Genomic DNA, 15,554 nt, shown 5'->3' with positions numbered 1-15,554 from the left:
ACTCCATGTAGGCTACACTGTATCCTGTAAATCGGCTGGAATTCATCTTCACATGACTCACCTTGTGAGATAAATCTGTGAAATATATTATTTCCTACATTTTTTTTTTTTTTTTAATTAATTATGTTCAAATATAAAACAGTTATTTTACATTTTAATAAAAAAAAAATTCTGTTTTTTTTTTGGGAGGGGGGGTATTTTTAATTAAATAAATGCAAGCTTGTGAAGCATGAGAGATTTGTTTAAAAAAAAAAAAAATCAGTGCATGTCCTCAGGATTTTATTTTATTTGAAGTTTTAGCAATATTTTGTATATCAATATTATTCAATCTAAACCAAAATACTATTTATAATGGACAGTTGCCCCAGGGACTCCCATAGTTGAAAAGGGGGGCTTTGTGGAACGAATGCAGCAACAGTGAGCCTGTGTGACATCAAGACGTACAACATGCCATAGCAACCCACACACACGCCACAACACACACACTGTAAAGCGTCAACTCCCAATTAACACACACACACATGAATAGCATAGCACATGCCAACACACTTAAATTGCATGTACGTGACGTCTTACATCAGTAAAGCTGCTAAATGACCTTTCTATGCTTCTGCATCCCTCTCTCAATGAAAAGTTTGTGTTTGTGTAGTCAAATCTGTCTAATATTAAACAGCAGTTTGATTATCCCAAACCATGTGGTATTGGAACCATGATGTACTGTCTCGTACTACAAATGGGCTGCTTATATATATATATATATATATATATATATATATATACATATATATATATATATATATATATATATATATATAAAATACTAAGTATAACTATATGACAATTTTTTTACTATTACTACTAAAGTAGTAACAAATAAAAATATATTATTATAATGTATTTATTTATTTAAAAATAATTTAATTATACATTATTATTATTATTATTATTATTATTATATTAAATAAATAATAATAAAATAAAAAGTCATCATTTAAATCATAAAAATGAAAGAAATATAATATGGATTTAAAAATGTATTTAATAACAATACTAATCTTCAAAATAAGATTTTTTTTTTTTTTTACTTTAAAATAAAAATATTTAAATAACAATAGATAACTATACACAATTGCTTTAGCGAGTGTTGTGTCAAAGGTTTTGGAGTGACTCATATTAGATCGAGTAGATGTTTATCTTGATACCACAGACAGTAGTATCAAGATTTGGTTTTAATTCTCACCATAGTACTGATTTGTGTATATATGCTCCATAAAATACCAAAATTCCACTGTTATAATCGGCTTTATTGATGCTTCTAAAGTTTTCAATAAAGTTAATCATCAAAAGTTGTTCAGTAACTAAGACAAAAAGGGGCGTACCTAATAGCATATTAAGAACTTTGACATATTGCACTAATCAAAGTGTGCAGATAAAGTGGGGTATTGTGTCTCAATTCATTTAGAGTAAGTAATGGGAGTGCGGCAAGGAGGTTTACTTTCACCAGCTCTTTTTAATGTCTATATGAATGAATTGTCAGAAGAATTAAGTGACTGTAGGACTGCTTGGTAATACCACAATCAATCACTAAATGTATGCTGATGATCTTCTTGTTTTTTTCCCCAAGAAGTGTTGGTTTTCAACAGTTGTTTAATATATGTCTGATTATGGGACTAGATATGATGTGCAATACATTCAGATTTGAATTTATCAGGGCAAGTTTTAAATCTATGTACTAAAGCAAAATATTAAGTCATATCATTAATAATGAAATGAGTAATGATGATGATGATATGTATAGGTAATGTCAAATTATATGCTCAAGCAAATATGTTGGTCAGAAAATGTTATGTGTGTTTAGATCAGGTAAAGAAAAACTTTTTAGAGCATATTGTACTTCTTTTTATACTGCTCCTTTGTGGGTAAGCCTGCATGCAATGACTGTATGAGGATGCTGGTGGAAAGAAACAAGATGGAGAAGTGCAATTTATTCTGTAAGGCAAGAGTACAATCATTCCCTGCTTTAATGAGAAATTTGATGTCTGAATGTATTTGTTGGCTGGATGATTCACATAATAATATTATAATGTTGTTGTCATTCCTAGCTTTACTGAAGAGAGATATCAGTCCTCGATGAGGAAGTATTGGTATAACTGTCTTTTTAATGTGTATAGTTTTTCTTTGTATTAGGTTTCTTGTTAATGAACCTAATAATCTTTTTTTTTTTCCTCAGTTGAGAAAATAGAGAAGTCTGCATAATACATAAAAGTAAAGTAAGTACTTAAAAAACTGACACCTCATTGTAACGGATAGCATTGCACAAAAATGAAGGAACTTAAATGAAGGAAAATGACTGAATGCACCTCAAGTCTTAACCGGCTCTGTATAAACGTGTACCTTGCACTATAGATCTCTTTAGAGACAGGTCTCTTCACAGCATGCTTTGCTGTCAGCCTGCGACGCATCCTGCGTCCATAAGCCTGGGCACCCTCTAAATTTACCAGAGGAGCAGATGGTGGTAAAAACACGACTGCTGGCCCTCCCACACTGTTTGCTGTATAAGCGAGTATGGCTGAGAGCGTTTATGAATGTGCACTTAGCAGGGCATATTCTCAGTAACTTGCATAATTTCGGTGGGAGGGATTACAAATGCCTGTGAGTCAAAACACACAACATACTAAAATGAAACTATCAGCTTCATCACCAGGAGATCATTTGAGTATGGAGTAAACAACTCTGGGATAATTAATAAAGTCCACATGTCATCAAACCTCAGAACAGAGCTCACGCAGCTCATAGATTAGCAAGGCAATAATGCAGAAATGGCTAAAGTGAGAAGCAATCCATCGATGAGTCAGATCGTTAATGTCACTCAGAATCAAAATGATCTGATGTAGATATGTGTAACATTTCATGAAGCAGCCCACCCACAGCCAGGACCCACATGAACGCTGCCAGGACGGGGGATGCTAATTGTCAAAATGTCCACTGCTTGCCAACAATATCCTATACACACAGACTGTATAGATACATATAAATACACACATGCTCACACAAACACGTACAAACATATATGTGTGTCTGTGTGTGTTATGAATGTAATTTTATACAGTATATTAACAACTGGATATCTTCCAACAATTTGTGCATGCACACATACACACAGTATATATAGTTATAGTTTCATATAGTAAATGATCCTAATTTCTATATACTTAAGATTATATACTGTATAACTACAATTAAAATAAAATTTAAATAAATGTATTACATGAATAAGTAAAAAATTAAAATATAATAAAAATTTACTAGAAAATAAAGTAAATAAAACTGGATGTGACAGAAGATATAGTCTTGTACATATGATCATACTGTAACAATTGTGCTATCTAGATAAATATTCCACAGCCATAGGGCAGATGGCAGTCTCAGTAGTCTACCTTCACTATAGCTGCTTCCTGTCCACGATTCAGACTGTGAAGACAGAGGCCCGGGTCCAGTTTAGCAGGCTAGGCTGAAATCCACTGAAGTTACTCCTCAGTTCTTGATTCTACATGCATGTCATGCAGCATTGTAACGCTTCAATTTACAAAACAAAGTCTAGAAATATATTGTATTTCAACCCAGAAGCATCTAGAAGACAGAGAGCATTTATGATTCTATAAAATAGATTACTAATGTTTTTCCTTGGTTATGGAGCAAGAAACAATCCAACATTCTTTGTATTAACAGGGAATGGGAGCATCATGAGATTGACATGATCATTATTTCATCATTTGGGGCATCTTTGCCATCAGCATTATGAGTAATCCAGAACAGATCCAACATCACCCCACTCTGCTGTTAACCTAAAGTGGGATGTGATGAAGCCCTACTACGTCGTTCAAGTGAGTGATTGAGGTGTTTGGCAGGAAAATGTTGGCACAGCATGGCACATCACCAGGCATGACTGAACCATCATTCCCTCCCCTTCTGTACCTGAGCAAATTTTTATGTTCACGTCGTGACAATCTTTAAATTATTCTCAGTACATACAGTTTTTTTTTACTGACAGCGACAGCATGAACAACAGCCACAATCAACTTCGATATACTCCTCTAGTTTCGTTATACTCTCATAAACTTATCTATGCAGCAAAACACATTTGAAATACCCCAAAACCCCATGCAGTAACATTTAATATAATTTATAATGATAAAAAAATCACCTAAAATTATCTAAAATGCAATAAGACTCACCAGTCAAAAGGTTCCAGACCTTCTCGTCTCAAATCAAGCATTAATCAGCAGAGAAAAAGCGCAGCATGACAAACACTCACGATGACATGCACGCATACAGATGGGATGGAGGCCTCTCTTGCTACCTTCTGTACCAAGCTCCAGGCTGGGCGGGCTGGACGGTGGGAGGAGGAGGAGGAGGAGGAGGAGGAGGTGGTGGTGGGCTCGTTTCTCTCCTCCTTTCAACTCCTCCGTTCTTTATAAAAAATGTCTGCGGCTCAGGGCGGGGAGCATTGTTCAATCCACTCAGGCCATTCATAAACAGACACCCACTCTGATCAACCTCACAATGCACTGTACTGTTCCTCTGGCGCAAGAGCACATGGAGGTGTGGGCAGCGTTCATAGCAATAGGTCAATTGCAACTGAGAATGAAGATGCCCCCACACTCCTAGTATGCATCATTTACAATGGATGCCATGAGTGGAATGCAAGCATTATCATTCGAGCGCTGCTTGGAGAGTGTTCCTGTGACAGAAAAGGTTCTTTGAAACACATCGTAATTAGAGAGCTATAAAAATAAAGTTCTTTGTTGGCATCCAATGGATTTCATGAAGAAAACCCTTCAACATCCATGAACCCTCTCCATTCCACAAAAGGTTCTATTTAGTGAAAAAAGTTCTTTAGATTTTTTCAATGTTCTTCCCTCTAAGAAAAAAAAAAAAGGTTCTTTGGGAACCAAGAAATGGTTCTCTATGGTTTTCACTAACATCTTTAAGATACACTATATCTTTTCAAGAGTTACCGATAGGCCTTATGTTATAGAATAACAAATATCTTCATCATAGTTTAGATTCTTCATTGACATTTATGTTCAGTGAGGAAGCTTTAAGAGCCATGAAATGCTTCCATTGCACAAAGGCTTCTTTATAGTGGAATAAGTTTCTTCAGATTATTAAAGTTTTATTCACACTAAAAAAAAAAGGGTCTTCTTAACAACTATTTACTGAAATGTTCTTTAGGCGGAACCCAAAATAGTTGTTCTATTGCATTGCAGCTAAAAAACTGGGGCCTTCAGACTTCAGAGAACCTTTGTAGAACCTTTAAAGATAGTTCTTTGAATGTTCTTGAGATCACATTTTAAGTTCTTCTATTCAACATATTGGCTGAGATCTTAAAAGCACCAGTGCATAGAGGCGTTTCAAAAGAAATAGAAAACTGAATCAGGCTTCCACAAACTTTTTGAAAGTTTTTTTTAGAAGTGACTACAATGCTAGAACACTAACCACTGCACATCACCAATAACATGTAATTGAAGTTACATCTAACTTAACAGAAACTCAAACACAACTGAGGGGCCACTAAGCACAAACTAAAATACAGTTAACCCTATTGAGTTGTCAAGCTTAAAGTAATTTAGTAAAAAGCATTGTGTCCAACTGTCTGGATGAAAACACACTGTTCCAGTTACTCCAGTAACAACACGCTGCACCAGAGAAATAAGTCAATCAGTATAGACGTGAATGCTGTAGAGCCTCCACAAACACCACACACACACTCCTGCCCCTTGTGCTTCTGCACATAGTGGCTATTGTTTAGGCCGTCCCGGGGAGAGAACAGAACGACCAGGCTGGAGCCTGACACCACACAACACAGGGAAGTCGATGCGCATAAAAATCACAACAATCACCCATTCACGCTTCCCATTCCACTGCCATTCTCTCATGGATGTTACAGTCATAATAAAGCACTAATGTACAGGAGGCTCAGATTGTTAAAACACATGAGGTGCTGTAAAATGATTAATCATGATTAATCGCATCCAAAATAAAATTGTTTACGTAATGTAGTTTTTTTTTTTTAGTGTATATATATATATATATATATATATATATATATATGCCAGCCTTTGGTTATAATGCTCAATTATCTAAATAAATAAAATAAAATGATTACACAACTGGAATTCTCTGTTGAAAAAAATCGCACAAAATCCATCACACTGCCCCAACCTCCCAAACAGAGCCTTTTACACCCACATGAGTCAGGCTTTTCCCCATTAATGCTGCATCTCTGATCACACTACACTATACCAGTCACTATACCACACACACACACACACACACACACACAACCCACAGCAGGCCTCTGGTTCGAGCTATGAGGTCAGCGTGCCTGGAGACCTGAGCTCTTGCCCTGCTGTAGATATGGCGTGAGGGCGCTCAGCATTGGAGAAGAAAAGGATCCATTGTCCTCCTATTGTCTTTGGGGAGACAGACAGTCTAGATGGTCTGTTACACAACGAAAAGGTAGAGGAGAACGGGACACGAGGAGTCATGGAACAGGGTGACTCTGACAGTAATTAATGACTCCTGTCTGAAAGAGGGTCAGAATTAGAGACCTAAAACAATGGGCCGACAAATACGAGGATAGCAGATAAAGACACTGTTATACCATCAGACTAATGCCTGTTTCAATAGAATACTTCTACTCAAATCACCAAAGAAAAATCACAGCAGGAAATATTGACTATATATTCCATTGAGTAATTACTAGATTATCATAATCTCCTTTGCTTCCAAGCTTGTTTAAACAACTTTATATTAGATTTATAACAGTGAACTGACAACCAAGACTGGCCTATAATCAATAGAATCAGATGCATTTTACAACATTTTTTTTTTTTTTCAAATAAGCCTAGTGACGTTAGAAAATATTTGTCCGCTTAAGCCACAATTAAAGATGATGATAAATATACAAATAAATGACAGAATTGACTGTACTTTTCTGAGTCAAAAAGTCCCATTTTCAGTGGAGGTTTGAAGTTCACACAGGTTTCCTAGCACATCCATTATAAACAAGTGCCATCATTTCAGTTTACTTAGTTTCAAACAATATGGAAAACTCTTACAAACAGTTTGCTGAATGTTTGATAAAAGTGTGTGCTTTATGCTGTATTTGTTTAAAGTAAATACCAACTGGTTTAAATCTACTACTATCCAGTACAATGTCATTGATAGTGTGGGTTAAATTAACCAATACTTTTATAAAGCATGAAATACTAATTTCTAATGAATTGTATTGAACTAAAATGAACTAAAGTGCACAAACACACTAGAAATTGTAAATGAGGCAGCTGGCATTGAGTGTTATGGATCATACAGTGCACTTGGACAAGTGCAAATGCCAGATGACAACACACTTCACATCTCCAAAAACTACTGGACATTCATCCACAGTGGGGTTTGATTCACTGGCAGGTAGCCAATAGAAAAAAAACTGGCAAACATTATAATCCTACTTTAGAGAGGAATCATTTTAGGCATTGACTCTAGTTGTATGAACAAAAACATTAGATTTCATTGTATTTCACTGGTTTCCATAATTATTTTGAGAATATATTCCTTCTGACTGACAATATGTCAGTCTTAAAAGAAAAAGAAAAAAAAAACACACACACACAAACCAAAACAAAAAAAAAAATTCTACAGATTTAATAGTTAAATAAAGTAATGAAGAAGGGGTTTATATATATAAATACAATGAATAAAAATACTTAAATTGTTTAAAAATAATAAAATAATTTAATTTCTAAATATTAAGCGTTATTTATTATATATTATTATTTAATAAAAAATAAAATAGTAGTACAAAATTGTCACATCCTTACACTTCTTGGCCTTATAATATAATATATATAGAATTTATTTAATATAATATCATTTTTGGTTGCTGGCTTAAAAAGATCAGACTTACCTTATCAGACGGTCTTCAGTGTAAACAAGCAGACAGAATGCCGATAAATCAAGAGCAATGCCAGTCTCTTTTCCTATTGAATCACAAACCCTCCCACACTGCCTCTCTCTCTCTCTCTCTCTCTCTCTCTGGCAGCCCGCTCTATCTGGTGGCAAGTGCCGCTGACACATGATTGTTATTGTGGTTTCACATTAGCACCCTGATTAGTAATGCCTCGACTCTACAAACAGAAAAACACCACTGCAGCAAACTGAATCACTACAAACGTTACTGTGCTTTAGAGAGAAACTTGGAAGAACGATCATTTGATGATTTATTCTGGGCTAAATATCTTCACAACTTAAGTCCATGTTGGTTTGAATCTGTTTCTCATGTAACGCTACACTCAACCCTGCAATGTAATTGTTAGAGAAAACCATTTATTGTTTTAACAAGACCACTTAAGGGCAAAGAGATCCGTTTTTAAACAGCTGTCTGAACCGTGGGGTTCAGCTGGCCTTTTTCTGCTGCTATTTCTTAAGTTGCTCTCACCTAGCTTCCTGACTATCTGAAGGAATGACTGCTTTAAGACACCAGATGGATGAAAGCTTCGATGGCTACCTCTCTGCTGTGATCTTGGCAGGCCACCAACGTTGGATTTCAGAAACTACTTCTCATAGACGGAGGCAGTTGTTGGTCTTTCTTCTCCATCTGGGTTAGAAAATATGTTTTTTTTTTGTTAAACCCACCAGGCAGCACAAGATAACAAGCTAGATGTGCTGACACCTATAAGAAAACTCTTTTATATACATGTTAAGAAAATGTAAGCTTCTGGTTTGTAAAGACAGCAATGTACACCTAATGAAATCGAAACAGGATGCTAAAGACAGGAACATTAACTTAAACAGGAACAACTTATAACACTGAATGCATATTCATATTGTAATCATACAAATAAAATACCTCAGTGATAACGATTTAAAACAAAATCAAATGCAAAACTCATTCTATCATTATTGTACAGGAATAGTAAAGTGCCCTCTAGTGGTCACACTTAAAAAATTCTAATGTAAAAAAAGAAAAAGAAAAGAAAGTTTAAGTATGTCACATTGGTCCCTAACAAGAAAACAAACTTAAATACCATAGAAAAGCTTTATTGAAAATTGACATTGTGACTGTACAAAAATAGCAAAATTATAAACTACTGTATGACCAAATCTGAGATTAGAGTATTACTGTAGGTATATATATATAAAAAAAACTACATTACAAATTAGCACACTTAGGGGTGTTTCATACTAGTTCAAATGTGAATAAAAAATAAAAATACAGCATTATTTAATCACCCAGTTGCAGAAAATGCACGATGCCTCAGGCTACAGGAAAAATGATAGAATTTCAGTCCATACAAAGATCACTTCTTTATGTTACATTAAAAAATTAAAACTCAATACCTGAAAACTTTAAAGGCTCTACTGTTCTGTTTTTTCCAAGTCACAAATAACCACCTATTAAAGTATATTAACATACAGAAGATAAAACAGACAGTCAGTAAAAACAACTGCTGATGCCAAGTATGACAGCAGTCATACTTTTTGAGTACTTGCTGTTAATAATGTTAATGGGAGGAACCAAACCATAAAAAGTTCATCAGTTGTTTCAAATCTGCCATTTTATATTTATAAACGAGCCTGCATTATGGTGAAATAATGTGAACTATTTGTGAATATACAATTTTTACCATTAAAATATCCCATCAAAATTCAAGACATCTGAATATAAACAAAAATACCTCTCAGTGTTCAAGCCAAAACACAAACATGCGCATAAGTGACATGAAAGGGCAGAGGAAACGCACACAGCTGCATCACTGAGATACACACACACATCAGTTTCCACCTGAGCATCACACCACCAGACTCTCTCTGCTCACAGCTCCATTCTAGACGGAGAAAACACAGCAGCTTTGGATTAGTATAAAAATATAACATGACTGAATATAAACACATTTTACCTCTTCTGCTGGGCTTAACTTGAAATAGTCAAAGAAAAAAACAAAAGATTTGAAATGGAAATATTTTTCAAAACCTAACATGACAAAGTTGTTTTTACTGCAGGGAAATGACTATTTAAATAAAATGTTGTAGTTGGTTCTTGCCCTTCAGTTGTGAATATCTCGTGTCATTTTGGATACTGGTTTGTTAATAGTATCACTGCTCCATACTATTTATGAATATTTTAATATTCTGCATCATATTTCTTATTCATATTTATTAATATACACAACTTATATAATTACATATATATTTTTAGATAAAGATTAGGCTACTTCACATTTTGTACTTTTTCTGAAACATTACATACGGTACCGTGAAAAAACAAGGTTCAAGTGCACTATAATTTAATCAATCAATCCAGTAACAATAAAACAGTTTTTTGTGTCTGTGTGTGTGTTGTTTATATACAATTCAGGGTTACTAAAGTTAACTAAAACGGAGAAGAAGAAAAAATAATTAAAACTAATTAAAGTTAATATGTAAAATATTAATTATATAAACTGATTGAAAATACTAATAAAAACTATCAAAAATAAGAATAATATCTCAATAATACTAAAATAACGCTGATACTATTATAATATTTATTAGAAGTGGTTTGAATTATTATTTTTTTGTTAACTTTGATTCAAGTTTTAATAACTGTGTTGTTTTTTTTATTTATTTTTTTTTATTTTTTTATTCATCTTTATTTCAGGTTTAGCCATTTTTATACTTCAGCTTAAGTACTTGAATTGGTTGTCAAGACTTCATTTCCTAATTTTTATTTAAAGTAAAAAAAATTTGTCTAATATTTATACTTAATTGATTTCTAATAAGTTTAGTTTTAGTTAACATCACTATGAGAAACCGTTTTAAACCGTTCACTTTTGAATCTGGCTCTCTCTTACCTTTTTTAAGTTGCTCTTCTTGGACGATGCCACACTGTCACTGTCCGTAGTGTAGGGAGGGGGAATAGCTGGGAAGTTGCTATGGTTTCCATGGCGATTGGGGTTTCCGGAAGGGGGCGAGGGGCAGAGGAGGCGGTCCGGTGTGTTGCCCCCTGTAGCGGTCAGATCGGTCACTCTCACTGTCGAGCCGCTCACGGCTGCGGCCTCTCTGCTGCTCACCAAGCTTCTTCTTTTCCATGGCTTCCCTGAGGAAGCTGTCATCATATGCATCCCGACCACCACGGCCACGCTCCAGATCCGTCAGGTCATCACGACTACGGCTGCGCCGGCCCTGGAAACCGACCCCACGGAAGGAGTCTCCACGCCGAGGACGAGCGTCAGGAGAGTAATCACGGCGTCGCCGGTCATCGAATGCACGGTCGTTCCTCGTCCACTACTGCTCCACTCGTCATCCGAACTGGACAGAGGAAAGTCATGGGTTAAAGAAGGACTTAATGCATTCATTTAGCATGAATCAATATTAGTCAGTCACTCACTCTCTTGTGCCGCCTCTAGCTCCACCATCTCGGCGTGCAGGCGGATAATCTCTGTAATTGCGGCCGATATCGTCCAAGTTTTCCACAGAGAGTGCACGTCCTCGAGACTCAACTCCCCGCCTGGGCTCATCCCGTCGGACATGCTGAGAGACGCTGCTGATGGTGCTCATGTTTTCATCCACATCATCATACACTGTGGTAAGCTGAGGTGGTCTGGCCCGACCGCGATTTCGAGAGTCTGGACCATCATGAAGTGAGCTCACCTCGCTCATACCATCCACTGGAGGACAGATGGGAAAAACGAAATAAGACTGAAAGAGTAAAAAGTTTTGATAAAATAAATCTACAAATCATCCCCCAGCAAAGTTTCAATCGAGTTTAGATTTAGATTGCCTGTGGACTCTCACACACATAACTAGGACATTTTTGTTAATCCCAAATCCTGTCAAAAATTGATTGATTTAAATTGTTTTCATGAAGGATTCTGGTCCAGGAACACATGGTTAAAAACCACTTTGTTATAACCCAACCCTCAGAGGGATAAAAGATAGTAGCCATCTCCAGAACTCACAACGACTGTATTTGCCTGGAGCATTTATTGGGCGACTGGGGTCGAGGTTGGCCAGTTCTCGCTCCATGTAGTAAAGCACTCGAGTTGGGTTTCCATCTTGGTCGGCCTGAACACGGTATCCACTACGGGCTGAAAAACATGCCAACATTAGATGTCAAACAGAAGGTTTCAAAGGGAAAAAATCACTTTAATATGTTACAGGTGGATCAATGTAGGGATGTTGTGACGATCTCTTGCTTACTTCCTCCACCATCGTGGTCTTGCAGGAGTGGCACTTCAGATCCTTGACCAACTGAAGCGGGACGAACAAATGATCAACCAGTTACATTTATTACTGTAAAAACAATGTTGTTTAACTGCTGTTCTTAAGGCAAAGAGGGGACAAGTCTACCTGAGCTGGCTCCATCAAAGTCTCTGCCATATCCATTGGACAGAGGACCAGGAGCACCCATTGGCATAGGGAGCATGGGTATGCCCGGCGCAGGTCCGCCAACTCCATAAGCTGGCTGGCCGTACATGCTTGGGGCGTACATACTGGCTGCGTACTGACTGGGGACGCCAGACTTTACCATTTTTCCAGCCTCATATACTGCAAAGAATTTAATTTAGCACAAATAATTATTTCAAAACAACACAATAACATAAAAAAGGCTTTCCTTTGCAAATATTCATACATTTAAATCTAATTCGATTAATTCACCATATCATGTACTTAATTACTGTAGATTATATATTTTTAATCAACTGAAAGACCTAATAAAAACACAATGAGGAATTGTGCAACAATTTTCTGGAACTCATTTTACCATGTTATTATCGTTAACTGTTACTAAAACTATTAAACATTTCTGTTAAAGCCGAAATAAAAGATAGATATCAGATGTAAAACAAACTAAGCAAAAATATGAAAGTTTACTATTAACTGGAAATAAAACTCCATCTGAACTAAAGCTGAAACAAAGATAAAATATAAAAAGTAAACAAAATAATAAGAACAGATTTTTTACAAATATTTGTAAACAAAATTACTAAACATTAAAAAAAAAATGCTAAATCAAAAAATCAATACTAAATATATTAGAATATAAAAGATAACACAGACAACTTCATCAGTTTTTGCTGCCTTTTCATTCAGTTTGGAGTTATTTACTTCCTCTCAAACGGGCCATTTGTGTCTAAAGGAGAATTGGAAGTGAAGGCAGTGTGGACTCACGTGCGCGGGGACAGCAGCAGCGCTCCGGGCAGCAGGGGCATCTGACGTAACAGCAGCAGGTGTGAGGGCAACACTGACACCAGCAGATACCCAACAGGAGCATCAGCAGCAGGAAGCCCAGCACCACCAACACCACTAACAACCAGTCTGGAGAAAGAGAAGAGACGAGAAACAATTAACAGTTGGGGAAAAGAGACAACTCTCTTGCATCAGATACTAAAACAGGAGAACGAGGCCATTCTTCTGTCAGAAAAGACTAAAATAAAAACATGGCTAAATGCAAAATTGGCTTTATTGCTGTTTCATGAGGTTTTATCTCAGTTTCATCACTTATTTTGGTACTGTACACCATCCCCCATTCCTAATGCTTGGTAAAATGTCATTCATCTTCATGTATGCACATGTCTGTCAGTTCTGCAAGCAAAAATGTAAAAAAAAAAAAAAGTATATGACACACATAAAGAAAAACCAGCTGGACCGGTTGTGCCTCGCGATACTCTGCCAGGGCTTGACTCCAGCATGCACCACAACAACATCCTACATGCACAGACACAACATGACTCATGTGCAAACGCAGATCTCAGAAACTATTCCACAATCTGATGAAGAAAACAAACCATCAAAATAAGATACATTTCTCTCTAGTTGAGATCATTTGCTCCGTTAGATTATCCATAAAATCTCAACCAAATTACAGTATTATGCAAATCTAAGGAGGCAATAATATACAGCCACTTGGCTAACCGTAAATTGCCCTACTTTTTTACTGCTTACAAATAAATAAATTAATGGATCTTTAATATTGTTTTGAGCTGAAGTTGGTTTATTATGTGAAAAGAAAGAGGTTGTGGAGTGATAACAGAGATATGAAACTGGATATGAAAAGTCTCGTCTCAAGCATTGTGCAAAGATATTTTAACCACAGAATGTTGCCAATAAGAATCAAGAATTCAAATAAGACTCATAATAATTAGTAACTGACGTCATTCGGAGTGCACAACATAATTTGACACAAATAAAAACAAGATTATAAACTACAGAAGAACACTATGTTATAAAATCTAATTTTCAATGTTTTATCAGCAAGGACACAACGACACAACATTCAGGGACACATGGGACACAATGACACAACATTGTTTGACACACTGTTCTTCCATTCCATCAAAACCTTGTTAATGGAGCAACAAAAAAAAAAAAGGCTTCAACTTTAAGATCTATAGTTGTTGTTTTTCTAGTTAAAGGCTGTAATGAATAAGACCTGACTGTGGCTGGTGAAGGATTCAATTATAGCTCCAAACTCAACCAGAACACTAGAGAGAAGCATTTATTCTACCTTCCATGATCAGTAAATCAATGCCAGGCAGCAGGTCTGTAGTATTTGACTTTCTCTCTGTGAAAGAAAGACAAAGCCATAATTACTAAAAAAGGCCTTCCTGCATCGGCCCAAGAAGAAGAAACTACCTTTAAGTTAATAGACTACATCTCCTGCTACTATAATTATTACTAATTTTATTTATTAGTGCTGTCAAATGATTAAACGCAATTAATCTCACCGAAATTTAAAGTTTTTGTTTACATACAGATCTGTGTGTACTTATATAAATTATATAAATATATACATGTAAATATTTTCTAAATATATGCTGTATGTGTGTGTATTTATGTATACCTAATAAAATAAATACACACATATATTATGCAAAAAAAAAACTTATTTTGGATGTGATTAATCATTTGACAGCACTATTATTTATTAATATATTACTGCTTTCTATGACATTAAGAAAATTGACTTGAATCCTTCACAAGCAAACAGCGATCTTCCAGGTAGAAAAAAAAACAAACAAAAAAAATAGTATAATTTACTTAAAACCTTATGTATAATGCATTATAAAGGGTTATTAAAGGCTATAATGCATTATAATTATTCATAATGTGCGTTAATTACATTATATCTTGTTGTAAATAATTTTAACCCAATTTAAAATGCATGTTGTAATGCATTAATGTTATAATGTATTAACTGTGGCTACAATTATTCATGAGATTATACAATGAATTACAAGGCATAATTAATATTATAACTACTTTTAAAGTGAACTGTACATAAAGGCTTTAAGTAAAGTGTTACTAAATAACTTAATCATAATATCACAAACAAATAATAAACTTAAAAAAAAAAAATTCCAAGAGATCATCAAACACAGCCCTAATTCCTCACATATGCACAGATCCATCAAACGTGACAAAGTAATCACACATTGAAATGTTTGGGTGTCCATCAATGCGAGTTTGTTTGTGAAAAGGTGAACACTTACCAAGCACAATAAGCTCTG

The 15,554-nt window shown here is 35.4% G+C and overlaps 1 pseudogene; it reads right to left on the bottom strand.

Moving 5' to 3' along the window:
- Nucleotides 1–9,086: 9,086 nt before the first annotated feature.
- On the bottom strand, nucleotides 9,087–15,548 carry LOC113093261 (lipolysis-stimulated lipoprotein receptor-like; annotated as a pseudogene).
- Nucleotides 15,549–15,554: the final 6 nt, after the last annotated feature.

This window comes from Carassius auratus, unplaced genomic scaffold, assembly GCF_003368295.1.
Source record: "Carassius auratus strain Wakin unplaced genomic scaffold, ASM336829v1 scaf_tig00214931, whole genome shotgun sequence".
NCBI classification, from domain to species: Eukaryota; Metazoa; Chordata; class Actinopteri; order Cypriniformes; family Cyprinidae; genus Carassius; species Carassius auratus.
This window is presented reverse-complemented; position numbering and strand designations above follow the sequence as displayed.